This window comes from Natator depressus, chromosome 6, assembly GCF_965152275.1.
Source record: "Natator depressus isolate rNatDep1 chromosome 6, rNatDep2.hap1, whole genome shotgun sequence".
NCBI classification, from domain to species: Eukaryota; Metazoa; Chordata; order Testudines; family Cheloniidae; genus Natator; species Natator depressus.
This window is the reverse complement of record NC_134239.1, coordinates 24439954-24456626: the sequence shown is the minus strand read 5'-3', so window position 1 is coordinate 24456626 and position 16673 is coordinate 24439954.

Below are 16673 nucleotides of genomic sequence, written 5' to 3'. Positions count from 1 at the left end.
CTGCAGGTGCATAGGTAAACAAAGGATGCTCTAGCTTCCTTATGGGCTGGCCAAGTGTATTTGCATTCTGGGAGGATTGTTGTTTTCCAAAAGACTTTTCTGCTGAAGGAATTCCAAGTGAGCGGCAATGAGGAATAGCTATGCTCAATCTTACTGTCTCCAGTCCTTACAGATCTTGCAATACATATAATTCAAGAATGACTTTTGGGGGGTCAGGGATGGGATTTAGAATGAGAGAGGGGCAGTTTTTTATGATCCTGATTACAGCAGGTGATTTCAATCTAATTTTTCCAGCGAGCAAAACTCTAACTCCTTCTGCTCCAAGCTGTGTGATAAAACTTTTCATGTTTGGGACCCTCGTCTTCTGAGAAGAGATTTTGTGCCTCGGTATGTAAATATTCTGCTTCTGAAGATGAAGAGACCAGGAACACTGAAGGCCAACAGTTATCCACATGCCAGGCACAGTATAGAAATATGCAGTGAAGCTCTTCAGTGCTGGGTAGACAAAAACTAATACTCTCCCTAGAAGGAATTCTTATCTTCAGAGGTGCTTCAGTCATAGTGTTGGATCAAATCTGTATCCCTTCTAAAGGCTTGTCTACACCAGGAATTATTCTGGAATAGCTATTCTTTATTAACTCTGTGTTGATGCTCTTATTCCGGAATAACAGTTCAGTTTAATAGTTTAATTTTGGAAATGGATTAACTTTTAAATTAGCAACCTATCTTATTCTGGATTAATTTTAATGTGTAGATAAGACCTAAGTAAACATAGCTAATTGAACAGATATATTTAGGTATATGTCTTTCCATACTGAACATATGTATTTCTCTTGCCCCATATAAAAGACAGTATATTCTTTATAATTTGGAGTACATTTCCTTGTTACACAAAATAAATGTTTTAGCAGCAATGAATTTAAGAAGGTTCTATTATATTGGGAACAATGTGAATGTGAACAATGAGTTTTTGTAAATAGGTCAGTGCATTTATTTAAAGGTCTATTACTTTTCCAAGTTGTCTTTTTATTGTAGTTTACCTCTCGGTCTTTCAATAGGTCTAGTATGGTAATAGGTATTCTTTCTAGTAGACTCTGTTTAAATCCAGTGAATTAGTTTCAGCAGTTAGGGGGCAAAGGTATAAGGCTCATATTTTATCCATTTCCAAGGTAATAGAAGAGAGGTGATACACTGCTTTCCCGGCACACTTTTAAAAGTTCAAATGGTTTATTGGTGTTATAATAAATGGACTACAGGTAAATACACATAGTGTAGTGAAGAAAACAATTGGTCACATTCTGCCATGAATTACACTCTGTAGAATTCTATTCAGTGGGAGTTATAAATCAGTATAGCATTTGGCCCCAAATCAAAGGGTGACAAAAATGACTAAAGATACTTTCAAACAAAAACTGTACAGTGAAAAATCTCAATAAGTGTCTCATATATATATATATATTACATACATTATTGAACAGTTACTCATTTGCTTAGCTCCAGGGTGAGTCAGGATTTCATGTTCTGGCCCTGTAACTTTCCATATCTTTGTACTATGTAATATTAAATATATGCTGCAGTTGAGACAATTTGTTCATGATAAATTAAATCACCAGTATGATCAGCTCATCTATCTAACACTCTTACCTTCCAATCATCTATTAACCTGGAATCTTTTTGTAGAGTGTTGAAGGAAGAAATGTGGAAATTTAAATTCACACACATTTGGTGGAATTTTATACAGGTATCCAGACTTGTCTAATTATTGGATATTATAACTCATTGCATAATCTAGCTTCATGAGCAAAAGTGTTCATTTATTAGAATCACAAGAACAGCAATTATCTGGATAATTGTAGATAAAGATTTAAGTAGGTAACCAAAAAACAAAACATAAACAAAACAAAAACCTTATACTTCCTCCAACTGTAACCTAGAAGGACATTTAGCATAGAATAATCTGCTGAATCTTTTTTAATCATTTACACTGGCCTATACTGTCCTCCTGCCCAGTCCTGTTCCTATTATATTCAGTGGGGGTTTTGCCATTGACTTTAATGGAAGCAGGATTGATTTTATCACTGTACTTTGGTCATATGACTATTCAACCCCAAGTTATTTTATCCTTTGAGGATTTCAAGATAAAAGAAGATGATTGGTCAGTTGCTACTAACTTTTCATTCATTAGCATTACAGATATTGCTCAGTTAGTTTTATATCCTGATGATAAAGTGAATTGATCTACCAGCCCCAAATAAGGCCTGCACCAAACTATCCAGGTCAACAACCAGTGATATTTTATAATCATTGCCATGTGAAAATTTCCTATGTAAAGCTAAAATGAACAAAAATGGGGATATGGATCTTGTTTGTATTAGGCCATATATTTGTCAAGTATGGTGCCATTGAGCCATTCTGTTATCTGCCAATGGCTGTACAAAACTGATGGGATTCAAACCCAAACCACTGTAATACCCTAAAATTGGAAGCCCCAACCCACACATAAATATTTTTCCCCATTAGACTGCAAGCTTTAATGTTTGTAAAGTTCTTTGAGATCCTTAGGTGGGGAGTGCTACCAGAATATAAAATACTATCATCAGAATGTCAAGATAGCAGCTTCCTCTTTGATCACTAATTATTATTTTTATTATAATTTAAGCTTTACAAATATTGTAACTAGATACAGTGACTATAAAATCTTTTACATCACATTGCAATTTTACTTTAGGAAGGAATTTGGCCACAGACCTGTCCTAATGTCCCTGGGAAATACCATTTACTGAGGCTTAGTAAACAGCCCACATTTTTGAAAGCTTTGCATTTTAAACACACCCACACTCTCGTAATAACACTATTACTTTTTTTAGACTACTGGGAAAGATTTGAAATTTTATTACTGGCACTAGCCTGTCAAGTGGATCTTGGTATTAGCACAAAAATGTGAGATTACTATAAATTCCCAATGTAACCCTGCACTTGTGTCTAAGTGCACTACAAACTGGAATGAGTTTTTTTCCCACCTTATTAAAGCATTCCTAGTTGAATCTGCATTGTTTTAGCCCACACATTACTTCCACCTTTCCTTTCCTGCAGGTCCAGTTCCAGATTTAGGATATATTTACATTTATATTTAGGATATATCTACATTACAGTCTGAGGTGAGATTGCAGCTCAGGTAGACATACCCATGCTAGCTCTACCCTCACTGGCTTGGCTAAAAATAGCAGTATATGTGCAGTGACATGGGCTTCAGCTCACGCTGTACAAGCATGCCAGGGACCCTCAGCACCTATTTGCATGACTAACACTGCCTTTTTGTGCATGCTAGTGCAGGTAAAGCTAGCATGGGTATGTCTACCCAAGCTGCTCACAGACCTCAGATTGCAGTGTAGACATAAACTCTGTCATTCCCAGAAATCTTGCATGCAAAAAACATTACTTTCCTCTCTGCTGATTGGTTGCTTGCTCCAACCCCATCCCTCACATTCTCTTCACTTCAGCCTCACTCCAGCTGCCTTCCATGCTCCTCTGTATTCTTCCTGTGTGCTTCCCGGGGAATACCCAGGGGCGTGAGGACCTCACTACCACCCATCACACTTCTCTTCCTCTTCTTTCCCTGCTTTCCTCCCCAATGCCTTTTACTTTTCTCCCTTTAATGCTCCTTCCCCCTACTTTAGATTTTTATTTTATTTAATCCATTCCTGTCTTCCCTCCTTCTCCACCCCTTTCCAATAATATTGTAAATAAGTATGATAAATACAGATAAACAAAATTTCATCCAAAATTCTTTTTCTTTCTTTCTTTCTTTCTTTCTTTCTTTCTTTCTTTCTTTCTTTCTTTCTTTCTTTCTTTCTCTTATTATTTGGGCTGTTGATTAATCACAGTTAACTCATGCTATTCACTCAAAAAATTAATCACCATTAAAAAAATTAATTGCCATTAATCGCAGTTTTAATCTGACTTTTAAACAATAGAATACCAATTGAAATTTGTTAAATATTTTGGATGTTTTTCTACATTTTCATATATATTGTTGTAATTGAAATCAAAGTGTATGGTTTTTATTACAAATATTTGTACTATAAAAATGATACAAGAAATGCTATTTTTCATTCACCACATACAAGTACTATAATGCAATCTCTGTGTCATGAAAGTGCAACTTACAAATGTAGATTTTTTTTGTTACATAACTGCTCTCAAAAACAAAATAATGTAAAACTATAGAGCCTGCAAGTCCACACCGTGGAGTGTGCAAGTCCAAGCACACTGTGGCACCTAATAAAGGGTCAAAGCAGAGAGATTTTTTTCACGGGATTTTGACAAGCAAAATGAAAGCATCTTGTTCAAAGACAAGATGTTAATAGAAGTCCCTCTTTCTTGCTGCGTTGGTAGGAAAACATAGGAAGCCAAATGCTAGTGGGTAGCAGCTATTTTAAAATGAAGGGGAAAGAAATAGGGAGACAAAGAAGCCTCATTCCACCTTAAATCCTATTTATTGACTTGTTCCACAAGTCCATAGTATTGCCCAGAATATCTGCCATGCTGCAGCTCTACCCTCAACATGTCCCCTAACGCAGGGCTTGCGAGGAGGTCATCGGAAGGCAGCCTGCTGGCTGTCTCCCACAGTAACTGTGCTATCTGTCTGTCTGTCTGTCTAAGCTGGTCCATATATATTTTGTGTGTGTGGGGGGAATTAAAGGAAACTAAAAATTTTCATTTTGTTCAAATTTTTTTACAGAGCAAACAAAAAGTGAAATATTTTCAGTTTTTATTTCCCCCCATTTCTCTCCAGGGGAAGAAAGAGGAAAAAGGAGGTGGGGGGAATGAAAAATGAAAATGTTTTATTTTTTTCACCAGAAAATGGCAATTTTTGACCAAAACAAACATTTTCTGAGAAAATTTTCATTGTTGTTGAAAAACCATTTTTTCATTAAAAAATGTGTCAATTAAACAGTTTTTTACCACCTCTAGTATCTGTTTACCCCACCATGCTATCTGAATGCCTCCATGATAACGGAACACATATGCAGACAAGTAAACACATTTACTCTTGTCTATTTTGTAAACACAGGTGCTGTAATGGCAGGATACGCAAGTGCATATTGAAGAGCGAATCCTTAGAGGTAATTGGTAAATATTCATAAGCACACAGAAGGGCATTGTATTTGTAGGCATATGGCTAAATTGTTATAGGAATATGAAAGGGCAATAGGTTGTGTATGCACAGAGGGGCTTGTTCGTGATGGGCAATCCTCAACAGTTTTGGAGGTTCTGTAGAGTATAAAGAAGTATCTAAAAGCTGGGATACTTTGCTAAACATTATTCTAATCCACAGTTTTTAACATCCTGTCTATAGTAATCTATTTCCAATGGGGTCAAGATTGAACACCTCCTTCCCTGCTGTGAGGAAATTTCCTACCTGTGAGGACACTACAGTACTTTCCTCTTCTGACAGTTTCTTCTGAAGGAGGAAGACTTCCTTTTCTCATTCCCAGTAGTGCCTGTTTATGGTGCAAAGTGAAAAGACCCAGGGCCATCTTTTCATTCATTCTGGACAGCCACTGTGCTTCCCACCTCCTATTATTATGGCAGAATAATTTCAGAAGCCTCTCTTTCAATCTCCACTTGTGGCAATTATACAGATTCCCTGGGACAATACAGTGGGGACACTTAGAGTACAGAAGATTGATTAAGCAACATTTGGAGCCACACACAGGGACTGCTGGGGCACTGGGCAGCAATGCACAATTTTGGAGGGTAAAGTCTTGGGAGTTTCATAGACGAAGCTTGAGGATTGTAGGTGGTCAGCAGGGCCAGAATGTAGGGTCCTGGAGATAGTGTGAGGCAACAGCACCATGTTGGGACTTCCCCCATTCCAGCTGTAGGTTCTTAACTGAACGTTTACAAACCTTAAAAATAAAGAGATGCAAAAAGGGTTGATTCAGGGTTCATTACAGTCAAACATCTTTCTCCATCGCTAATGGATGGTAAGGATACATAGTGGTGCATGGTACATGTGCACAGAAACAGGGCATGCTGGTTGGACAGAGCTCCAGTTATTTGCAAAGGGTGTATATTAGTTTTTCTTCCCACAATGCCTTGCAAATGTACCTGTTAGTGTAAAGCATTAGCCCCCTGGCCTTATCCTAAAAGTGCTCCCCAAGTGTAAATGTAATCTGACAAATGTAGATAAAGGAAGCCAGAAACTGAAGAGTGTCACAGAAAAATGCTGTATATAATTTGACAGTTTGAGAAATGTATTGAATTTTCAGGTGTGGTTGTGAATGTTAACGGGGTCCCCATGGAGTTCTTTATCAATTCTATTCAAATATTAGCATTTATTGTAAAAAGAAAAGCAGAGGTGAAAGTAAGCTGGTATGCCCCAGTACGGCGTACCAGTAAGAGCCGGTGCACCGTACTGCGGCAGCCCGGCTTCCCCAGGGGGCAATTTAAAGGGCCTGGGGCTCCCAGCAGTGGCTGGAGCCCCAGGCCCTTTAAATTGCCTCCAGACCCCCACTGCTGGAGCCCTGGGGTAGCGGCTGCAGGGCTCCGGCAGCTCTTTAAAGGGCCTTGGGCTCCCCTGCTTCTACCGCCCGGGCCCTCTAAATAGCCGCTAGAGCCCTGCTGCCGCTACTCCAGGGCTCCGGCGGCTATTTAAAGGACCGGGGCGGTAGAAGCAGGGGAGCCCCAGGCCCTTTAAATAGCCCCTGGAGCCCCGGGCTGCTGCTGCGACCCTGTTGGGGTGGGGGGGGCACTTACCTTACAGGGTGGGCTGGGGCTGGCTCTGACCCCCTCAACCCCGCCCCTTCCGCCCTAGGCCCTGCCCCTTCTGGGGGCCAGAGCTGGCCCCAGAGTACCGGTAAGTCACTGGGCTTACTTTCACCCCTGAAGTAAAGGCATTGTACTGCTCTGGCATGCGCTTGAAGGGCAATCGGAGCTACTGCACTGGGTGGGTGAAATGGCTGTTTTTCATAAAGTTTTTGGTTTGTTTTTCTGCACTTAGATATTCAGTTTACAGAATGGTACAATAAGTTGATACGGTATTGATAAGAAATATCCTTTGCATTCAGATTTGGCTTTATATTCTTCTCCCTCTTTTAATTGTAGGAACAGAAGAAAAGAAACAATTGTACAAAGGCAAGTCTCTATTCTAGCGACTTCTTTTCTAGAGTCCCGATACTGTTATTGTGCCCTTTGCATTACCAATTTATAACCAGAATACTACCTTCACACTTGAACCTCAGGGAACAGCAGTAATATCTGTTTCATACACACTTTTGAAATCCTCTCAACAAAGCTGATTTAGGAGGCAGTAATTATAAATATTCCAGTAGTCTTAGAACTGGAAGACAAAGTTCAAGCCAGATGCAGACCAGGAAGTCTGTACTGTCATTCTTCCATTTCATTCATCAACTGGATGAAGGTTCTGAAGAGCAGTGCAGGACAGTGGCCTCTCATTGTTATGCCTTATTTCCAGTGCCCAGAAAGACTATTTTAGTGAAAGAGAAGTAACCGAACAGTCCTCTGATAGAAGTGACAGGAAAATCTCAGAATTGCACTGAATGAGACAACAGTTAGACTGCAAAGGATGTGGAAGAAACTAAAATAAAAGAAGAAATGAAGAAATAAAGATTCCACGTTGAGACAATATCAGTTTATCCTGGAAATCTTCTCGTCAGTTTTACTGTACTGAATGCCACAAAGGTTGCAAAAGATATAGGCCTTATCCTCTGATGTTTGTTGTCTCTGTAATAAAGATAAAGGGACCTTGAGACACATGCTATGGGAATGTCCAACAGCTAAACAGCTGTGGAAAGAGATGGACATGAGCATTAAAATGGTGCTCATGGGTGAAATCCAGGTCCCATTTAAATCAATGGGAGTTTTGCCATTAATTTCACTGGAGCCAGGTTTTCATTAGGTTTAGACCCAACAGTTCAATATAGAAAAGCAAGTAATATTTATTTTGATTTTCCTCAAGATCATGTTTTTTAAAAAAAGGAATCTGGATCTTTTCAGCAGCTGAACATGGAAAACCTGCTCATGATGGAGTGGGGTTTTCATTAATGACCAACAGATTGCATGGTAAATTAGAAGAAAGATGTTCTTAAGGATGGGGATCTTGCCCTTGTTGAGACTTAAAGTGGGAAAGATGTATGTGTTCCTAATGCAAAGCTAATGCCCATTTATCCCAGAGCTGATCCTGCAGTCATTACCCATGTACATAAACTTTCTTCATGCAAATAATCCCATTGACATCAATGAACCTAATTAGGTAAAGAAGGATTTCTCATGAGAGCAAGGATTCTGAATCCTAGATTGTTAGCTATCTCATACTGTAGTTTTGAATATAATCCTCTATATATACATAATAAAGATGTCTAATTGGTCTGCTTGTTTTATTAAGGTGTGCTAGGAGCATGCTTGCCATGCTAAAGTATGATATAAATATACAGGTATATAAAATCATGAGTGGTGTGGAGAAAGTGAATAAGGAAAAGTTACAGAGTAACAGCCGTGTTAGTCTGTATTCACAAGAAGAAAAGGAGTACTTGTGGCACCTTAGAGACTAACCAATTTATTTGAGCATAAGCTTTCGTGAGCTACAGCTCACTTCATCGGATGCTGTAGCTCACGAAAGCTTATGCTCAAATAAATTCGTTAGTCTCTAAGGTGCCACAAGTACTCCTTTTCTTTTTAAGGAAAAGTTATTTACTTGTTCCCATAATATAAGAACTAGGGGCCACCAAATGAAGTTAATGGGCACCAGGTTTAAAACAAATAAAAGGAAGTTTTTCTTCACATAGCGCACAGTCAACCTGTGGAACTCCTTGCCTGAGAAGGTTGTGAAGGCTAGGACTATAACAGGGTTTAAAAGAGAACTGGATAAATTCATGGAGGCTAAGTCCATTAATGGCTATAAGCCAGGATGGGTAAGGAATGGTGTCCCTAGACCGTTTGTCAGAGGGAGGAGATGGATGGCAGGAGAGAGATCACTGATCATTACCTGTTAGGTTCACTCACTCTGGAACACCTGCGATTGACCACTGTCGGTAGACAGGATACTAGGCTGGATGGACTTTTGGTCTGATCCAGTATGGCCATTTTTATGTTCTTATCTCATACTGTAGTTTTGAATATAATCCTCTAAATATACATAATAAAGATGTCTAATTGGTCTGCTTGTTTTATTAAGATATGCTAGGAGCATGCTTGGAATGCTAAAGTATAATATAAAACAAAAATGTTGTCAGACTTGAGCAACTAGATTTGTACTTTATGAATCATTTCCTAATACGTCAGTGAACCAAATGTCTGTTGATTACTTTTATGGCCATTTCCCTGTTTTATTGACCTGTGATCTTAGTAGTGACTTATTCAGTATTTGTATATTATATAGTAGAATTTTTATTGACTGAAAATCCCTCCATTGAGTTGGAATGACTACAAAAGTTTTGGATGCAGTAGAAGTTTATTCTATTCTATTCTATTCTATTCTCCTCAACACTTAGACTTAAAGTTGAATGTTTTGTAGTAAGAGGAAGGCAGCCTGGAACATTTGTGATTGTTACTGACATTATATGAACTTGCTGAACAGATCTTCAAAATCTGCAGTAGGTATACAGCAATGACCTTTTTCTATCTTGTACACTAAGAAAATTGTTGACTAAGTTCTGATTGCAGAATCTGGCAATAAATAGGCAAGAAAGAACCCTATCTGACATTCAGATTTCTGACTCAGCCTGGGGTGCTATCAGTTAGAAAAAAAATATTGTACCTGTAAACTGCTCAGAATCGATCTAGAAATCAAACGATTGAAACTATGGTCAATGTGATTTTTTTATAGTTACTTTTTATAGTAGAACCGCACTTTAAGTATTTATTTTCTATTTAGATGGATTTATTATTTACATTTTTGCCTCTTGATTGTCGATATCTGGTTTACTTTAATCCAGTACTTCTGTATGGCTATTGTAGACACAGTGTTAAATTGAAACAATACGAGTCATATTTTAGCATCCTGACATCTGGGCCCGAGGCTACATTATCTCAAGGCCTATTTGCTGGATAGTTAGCTGTAGCATGTGATTTTGAGCTGGGGCCACTTATAATGCTGCAGATCAGAAGAGTCATGATACCATTCATGCCATATCACAAAAAACCATGATCTTCCACTGAGTTCATTAGTTTAAATGTTTTTATGACACTATGCTCAGCTTTTAAGGAATTTGTTTATCTTAACTTGCTCATGCCATTCAGTTTTATTTAGTACTTTGTTCTTCGTTTCAGATGATCGCATATTGCAGTAGTAGAGTATCTAATCAGAACCGGGTAGAGCAAAAGAGTTACCTCTTATGTCTTACTTACAGCACTACCCAGCTCACTCCCCACATGGAAACAATAAGTAATATCATGTGACAGGTTGATCACATGGCTAAATCAGGCCTCTGAGGATAGATGAGAGGCCTATGGAGAGCTAGAAGGCAGAGGGAAGAGGAGGCTGTGGGCCCTCTCCAAAGGGAGAAAGAAGACTCCAGGAAGCCCTGGGAGTTGCTGCTGATATATAGAGCAGGGATTGAGATGACCGGGGCTGAAGAGGAACTTTAGGATTGGCTGAAGACCCCAGAGTTGAATACATGAACTTTGTGTTTGGTGACAGATGTTATTCAGGACTCTGAGGGACGCAGACAGAGGGGCAGGTCTCTAACGGCAGTTTTGTTCCCATTTGATTATGGGATGGAACTTTTGTGGGGTTATAGAGGAGTTTAGAAGAGGAAACCGAGGCAGTAGCAAATGTGAACTCAGACTTTGGTAAGGTGGAGCATGACAATTAAAAAAAGTTACCTTCCAAATGTATGTAAAACAATTCAGTGATATCTACTAGATTTGCAAAAAGCCTGAAAAAATAGCTCAGAGAAAAATATAAATAGATGTCATTCATCTCAATGAAATGGTAACTATGAAACCTAATAATGACATTTAAAAGGAAACACTGCTTCACTGGTAATTGATATTTTTGGTCAAAAATAATGTGGGTAGTAGAAATTGACTCATAAAGATTCACTCAAAGGCAGATTACAGCTGTGGGTAAAATTAATCATGAACCTGTACCTAGCATTTGTGCTACTCCTGCTCTTGTTTTAGATTGAGAAGAAAACTGAGGAGCGACATCCCCTTCATTGCCTCTCCAGACTCTCTGGAGATCCTAATCACACTTCATTTTTGTTTGGTTTGGTTTTCATGTTTTCACCCTTATGGCTGAGATTTTGCCTGTGAAAAAGGAGTATAGTTGAGAACTACAAAATAGGTCTCTGTGAGAAGATGACTTCCTTGGAAATTGAAAGTGAAGTACAGAGTTTCTATTGTGCACCAGCAGGCCATGCATGAGAAGGTTATCTCATTTTAATATTGACAAAAAGGGTTGTCTTTGGTTGTTGGCCTTATCAATTCAATAACTTCCTTGATAGAGATAAAGTTGCCTTAAAATGCTAGATTTCCTTTGCGTCATTTGCAAAGACTAGCCGTGGCACTGATTTGTGCTAATACACCAGGAAGAAGTAGAAAACTTTACAGTAAATTTCATAGTAGATGATTAGCTCCCAGACTTTCTGAGACCAGTGCAACCCAGGAAATTAACTACCTCCTTGTTCTGTTCCTGACCAGCAGGGAGAGAACCAGGAAAGGTAAATTTGCTTTTACGGTGTGGGTCCTGGTGATTTGGATCACCTTTGTATGCTTATTCATTCTCTGAATCATTCAGAGAAATGGGAAACACTTTCTTTCAAGTTTGGATTGAATTCAAGACATCTGGAAGCTTGGTTCTACACTGGTGTAAATTTGGAGTAAATCCTTTTAAATCAGTGAAGCTAATAAGGCCCACATGACAGGGAAATGTGGTCTAGATTAAATTATTACAAGGAGGGTGCAAAACTGACTGAAGGACTCTAGCCAAAGAGCAGTTATCCTTTTATTCTCAAATTGAGGGGGACTTACCTAATGGGGTCATGCAGTGGTCTTTCCTGTGTCTGGTACTATTCAATATTTTCATTAATGACTTGGATAGTAAGGTGGAGAGTATGCTTATAAAATCTGTGGATGACACCAACCTGGAAGGGGCTGTAAGCATTCTGGAGGACAAGATTAGAATTCAAAACAATTTCACCAGTTGGAGAATTGGTCTGAAATCAACATGATGAAATGCAATAAAGACAAGAGTCAAGTACTACACTTAGGAAGGAAAAGTCAAGTGCACAACTACAAAATGGGGAATAACTAGCTCGATGGCTGTACTACTAAAAAGAATCTTGGGGTTATAATGGATCACAAACTGAATATGAGTCAACAGTGTGATGAATTGACAAAAAAGGCTCATATCATTCTGTGGTATATCAACAGGAGAGTTGTATGTAAGACATAGGAGGTAATTGTCCCACTCTATTCAGCCCTGGTGAAGTCTTAACTGGAGTACTGTGCCCAGTTCTGGGCACCACACTTTAAGAAAGATATGGGCAAATTGGAGAGAGTCCAGAACTGAGCAACAAACATAATAAAAGGTTTAGAAAACCTGACCTATGAGGAAAGGTTAGAAAAACTTGGCATGTTTACTCTTGAGAAAAGAAAACTGAGGGGGGAACCTGAGAACAGTCTTCCAATATTTTAAGGGCTGTTATAAAGAGGACGGTGATCAATTGTTCTCCATGTCCACTGAAGGTAGGACAAGAAGTAATGGGCTTAATCTGCAGCAAGGGAGATTTAGGTTAAAACTTTCTATCTGTAAGGGTAGTTAAGCACTGGAATAGGCTTCTAAAGGAGGTTGTGGAATCCCCGTCATTGGAGCCTTTTAAGAACAGGTTGGACAAACACCTGTCAAGGATGTCTAGGTATATTTGGTCTTGCCTCACTGCAGGGGGCTGGAGTAGCTAGCCTCTCAAGGTTCCTTCCAATGTACAGTCCCATGATTCTATCTAGCACATTAAGAAAAATCTCATACTTAAAGATGTGAATGAAGAAATTTTATCAGCTAATGCTTCAGTCAGATACCATTTTCAGAAGCAGTATACTAGTAACTGTACTTCTTGAGGGCCTGATCCTACTTCCATTCAAGTCACTAGGATCAGGAGCAGGCCTCAGATAAATGCAGTGGGAACTGGAACATTATGGAAAGACTTGACCTTTTTTTGGTGGTGATGGAGGCTATAAATGAATCATCCTTCTCACAAAGAATTGCATTTCACTGCATTTACAGACACCATCTCACAGTGGATGTATTTGTCAGCCTAGGTAAGGTGGGGGTAAACCTACATAAGAACATAAGAATGGCCATACTGGGTCAGACCAATGGTCTATCTAGCCCAGTATCCTGTCTTACAACAGTGGCCAATGCCAGTTGCTTCAGAGGGAATGAACAGAATAGGGAATCATTGAGTGATCCTTCCCCTGTCGTTTACTCCTGGCTTCTGGCAATCAGAGGCTAGGGACACCCAGAGCATGGGGTTGCATCCCTGACCATCTTGGTTAAACATTGATGGGCCTATCCTCCAGGAACTGTTTTAGTTCTTTTTTGGACCCCATTATAGTTTGGCGTTCACAACATCCCTTGGCAATGAGTTCTACAGATTGACTGTGTGAAGAAGTACTTCCTTTTGTTTGTTTTAAACCTACTGTCAATTAATTTCAGTGAGTGACCCCTAGTTTTTGTGTTATGTGAAGGAGTAAATAGCACTTCTTTATTCACTTTGTCCACACCAGTCACGGTTTTATAGACCTCTCTCATATCCCCTCTTAGTCGTCTTTTCTGCAAGCTGAAAAGTCCCAGTCTTTTTAATCTCTCCTCATATGGAAGCTGTTCCACACCCTTAGTCATTTTTGTTGCCCTTCTCTGTACCTTTTCCAAGTCTAATAAATCTTTTTAGAGATGGAGTGACCAGAACTGCATGCAATATTCAAGGTGTGGACATACCATAGATTTATATAGTCGCATTATGACCTTTTCTGTCTTATTATCTATCCCTTTCCTAATGGTTTCTAACATTGTTCGCTTTTTTGACTGCCTCTGAACGCATTGAGTAGATGTATTGAGAGAACTATCCACAACGACTCCAAGATTTTTCTTGAGTGGTAACAGCTAATTTAGACCCCATCATTTTGTATGTATAGTTAAGATTACATTTTCCAATGTTCATTACTTTGCATTTATCAACATGGAATTTCATCTGTTATCTTGTTGCCCAGTCACCTAGTTTTGTGAGATCCCTTTATAATTCTTCACAGTCTGCTTCGGATTTAACCATCTTGAGTAATTTTGTATCATCTGCAATTTTTGCCACTTCACTGTTTACCTCTTTTTCCAGATCATTTATAAATATGTTGAATAGCATTAGTCCCAGTACAGAGCCCTGGGGGACCCTGCTATTTACCTCTCTCCGTTCTGAAAACTGACTATTTTTTCCTACCCATTGTTTCCTGTCTTTTAACCAGTTATTGCTCCATGAGTGGACCTTCCCTCTTATCCCATGACTGCTTACTTTGCTTTGAGGCACCTTGTCAAAGGCTTTCTGAAAGTCCATGTACACTATATCCAACAGATAACCACTTTTCACATGTTTGTTGACCCCTCAAAGAATTCTAATAGATTGGTGAGGCATGATTCCCTGATCTTAGCAATGATATTAGCACCCAGTCCTGTAACCCTTACTGACCACAATGAAGCTATACTGTTTTAAGACAGCTGAGGATCTGGACCACAGTTTAAAGTAAGAGCTGCAGCTGACTCAACCCTTTGGAAACAACACTCTTCATTTAGGTTGGATGCTTGTTTAATGGGTTGCATCCGTCAGCCCTGTTATAATTATTGCATTTTAAAAAGCTTTAAATTACTTTATTGTTCTTGTGAGCTAATTACTGCTCTGTCCAATGGGAAGAACAGCAACATTCTGTGTACACATTATACTCTGACAACCCATCGGGTCAAAGCCTCAGCTGGTGTAAATCGGTACAGCTCAATTGACGTATATGTACATGTATTTATGTTGATTAATCCAACTGAGGAAATGGCTCATGTGTTGTAAGTGGTCAATTGCTATTTATTTCCGGGGGCTCTGAACTAGATTTGCAAATGTTCCCAGATGTTGGTGAAGTAAATTCTGCAGGTTTTTCTTCATGTGAGATAATAATGGGCCAGATCCTTACATGGTGCAAAACACAAGGTGCTCCATTGACCTCAATAGAACTATGGATTTCTAGCAGCCATGGATCAGGCTCAAAGTTCTCTGATATTAAGTTAAACATTATCTACTCAATGATTTCTTTGCAGATATCTCAGCCATTCAGAAAACCTTCTTTCACTCTCCCGCAAGAGAAACAGAGCCTTTACTCACCCATGCTAAAGCCGGAATGTAATAATAATCTTTCCCATGCAACATGCAAACCAGTTAATCCCAGTGGACCTGGGGAGACAGTCTGCCCTGACCAACTATTTATTGCTCATCTTCCAGCAGACGAGCTGGGAGAGATTCTCACGGTTCCATAATGCTACTAGCGTTGCCACCAAACCTCTCTTTTTTATTGTTTAACTTAAAAAGGTTTTGTAGGCAAGAAGAAATGCAGACGTACAAAATTGGCACTTTGCTCAGGGCTTTAGTAATCAGAGGTATTGATGGAGGGGTGATTTATGCTGGTTCCCACCTTGGTAAATATAGTGATAGAGCACAATCCCCTGAGAAACTTGGTCGAAGCCACAATTGCAAACGAATCGACAAATAAATGGGGCTAAGGGCACTGCCTCTATGTAAACAGCAACGACTGATTCATGCTGTACAGTAGAAACAGAAGAGATTAGCCGGGGCAAACTCAATGAAAATCTTAAATACACAGCTAGCCCTGGTCACTGTATCGGGCAGCACAGAAGAGATTTGTGCAGTTAATAATCAAGACTGTAGGTTAAACGTGAATAGAGGGTGGGGACCAGAGCTATGGCAAAGATGGCGATTGTAACTGCCCACGCTCTAGCTGCAGGACCTCAATCTCTTTTCATATTTGTCATGCCTTCAGAACAACGCGCTTCAGGGCCTAGGCATGTTTCATGGTGTGAAAGCCATGTTTGATGAAATACTGGAAGTTTGAGACAATGCTTGTGTTGGCAACATTCTGTCTTTTGCCCCTATTCAAGCTGTGGAAGAAACTGTGTGACACACAATGTCATAGAAATATCTCAAGATAAAGATCTCTTTTGCTGTGCTTGTTTCTCTTCATTCCAATAACCACAAAGAATAAAATTACACTTCATGCAAGTGCTGCTTCAAAAATGAACCCAGGCAGGAATGCAGAGGGAATTTTCTAAAGTGTGCCTGCTACGGGAATATACACTTGCCCTCACTGGTAGACCAGAGACTTTGGGGATATTGAGGGCATGTTGTAGTGTGTTAGCTTTGGACGTTAAAGTCTAATTACAATCAGAAGAGATTTTCTTACAGCACTGCTGTTCCAGCCCTGTGCAGCGGGCCCGCACAAGGGCAAAGTACTGCTTAAGTCGCTATTTTGAGGGCGTGCGTGGGACTAAGGTGGTACATAGGTCATGCTGGCCTTCCACATAAGGATAAATTTCAGCCCTCAGCGTGTTCTAAATCATTTCTGCTTAGGTTACTGACATAAAGAAGTTATTAATTCTTGTC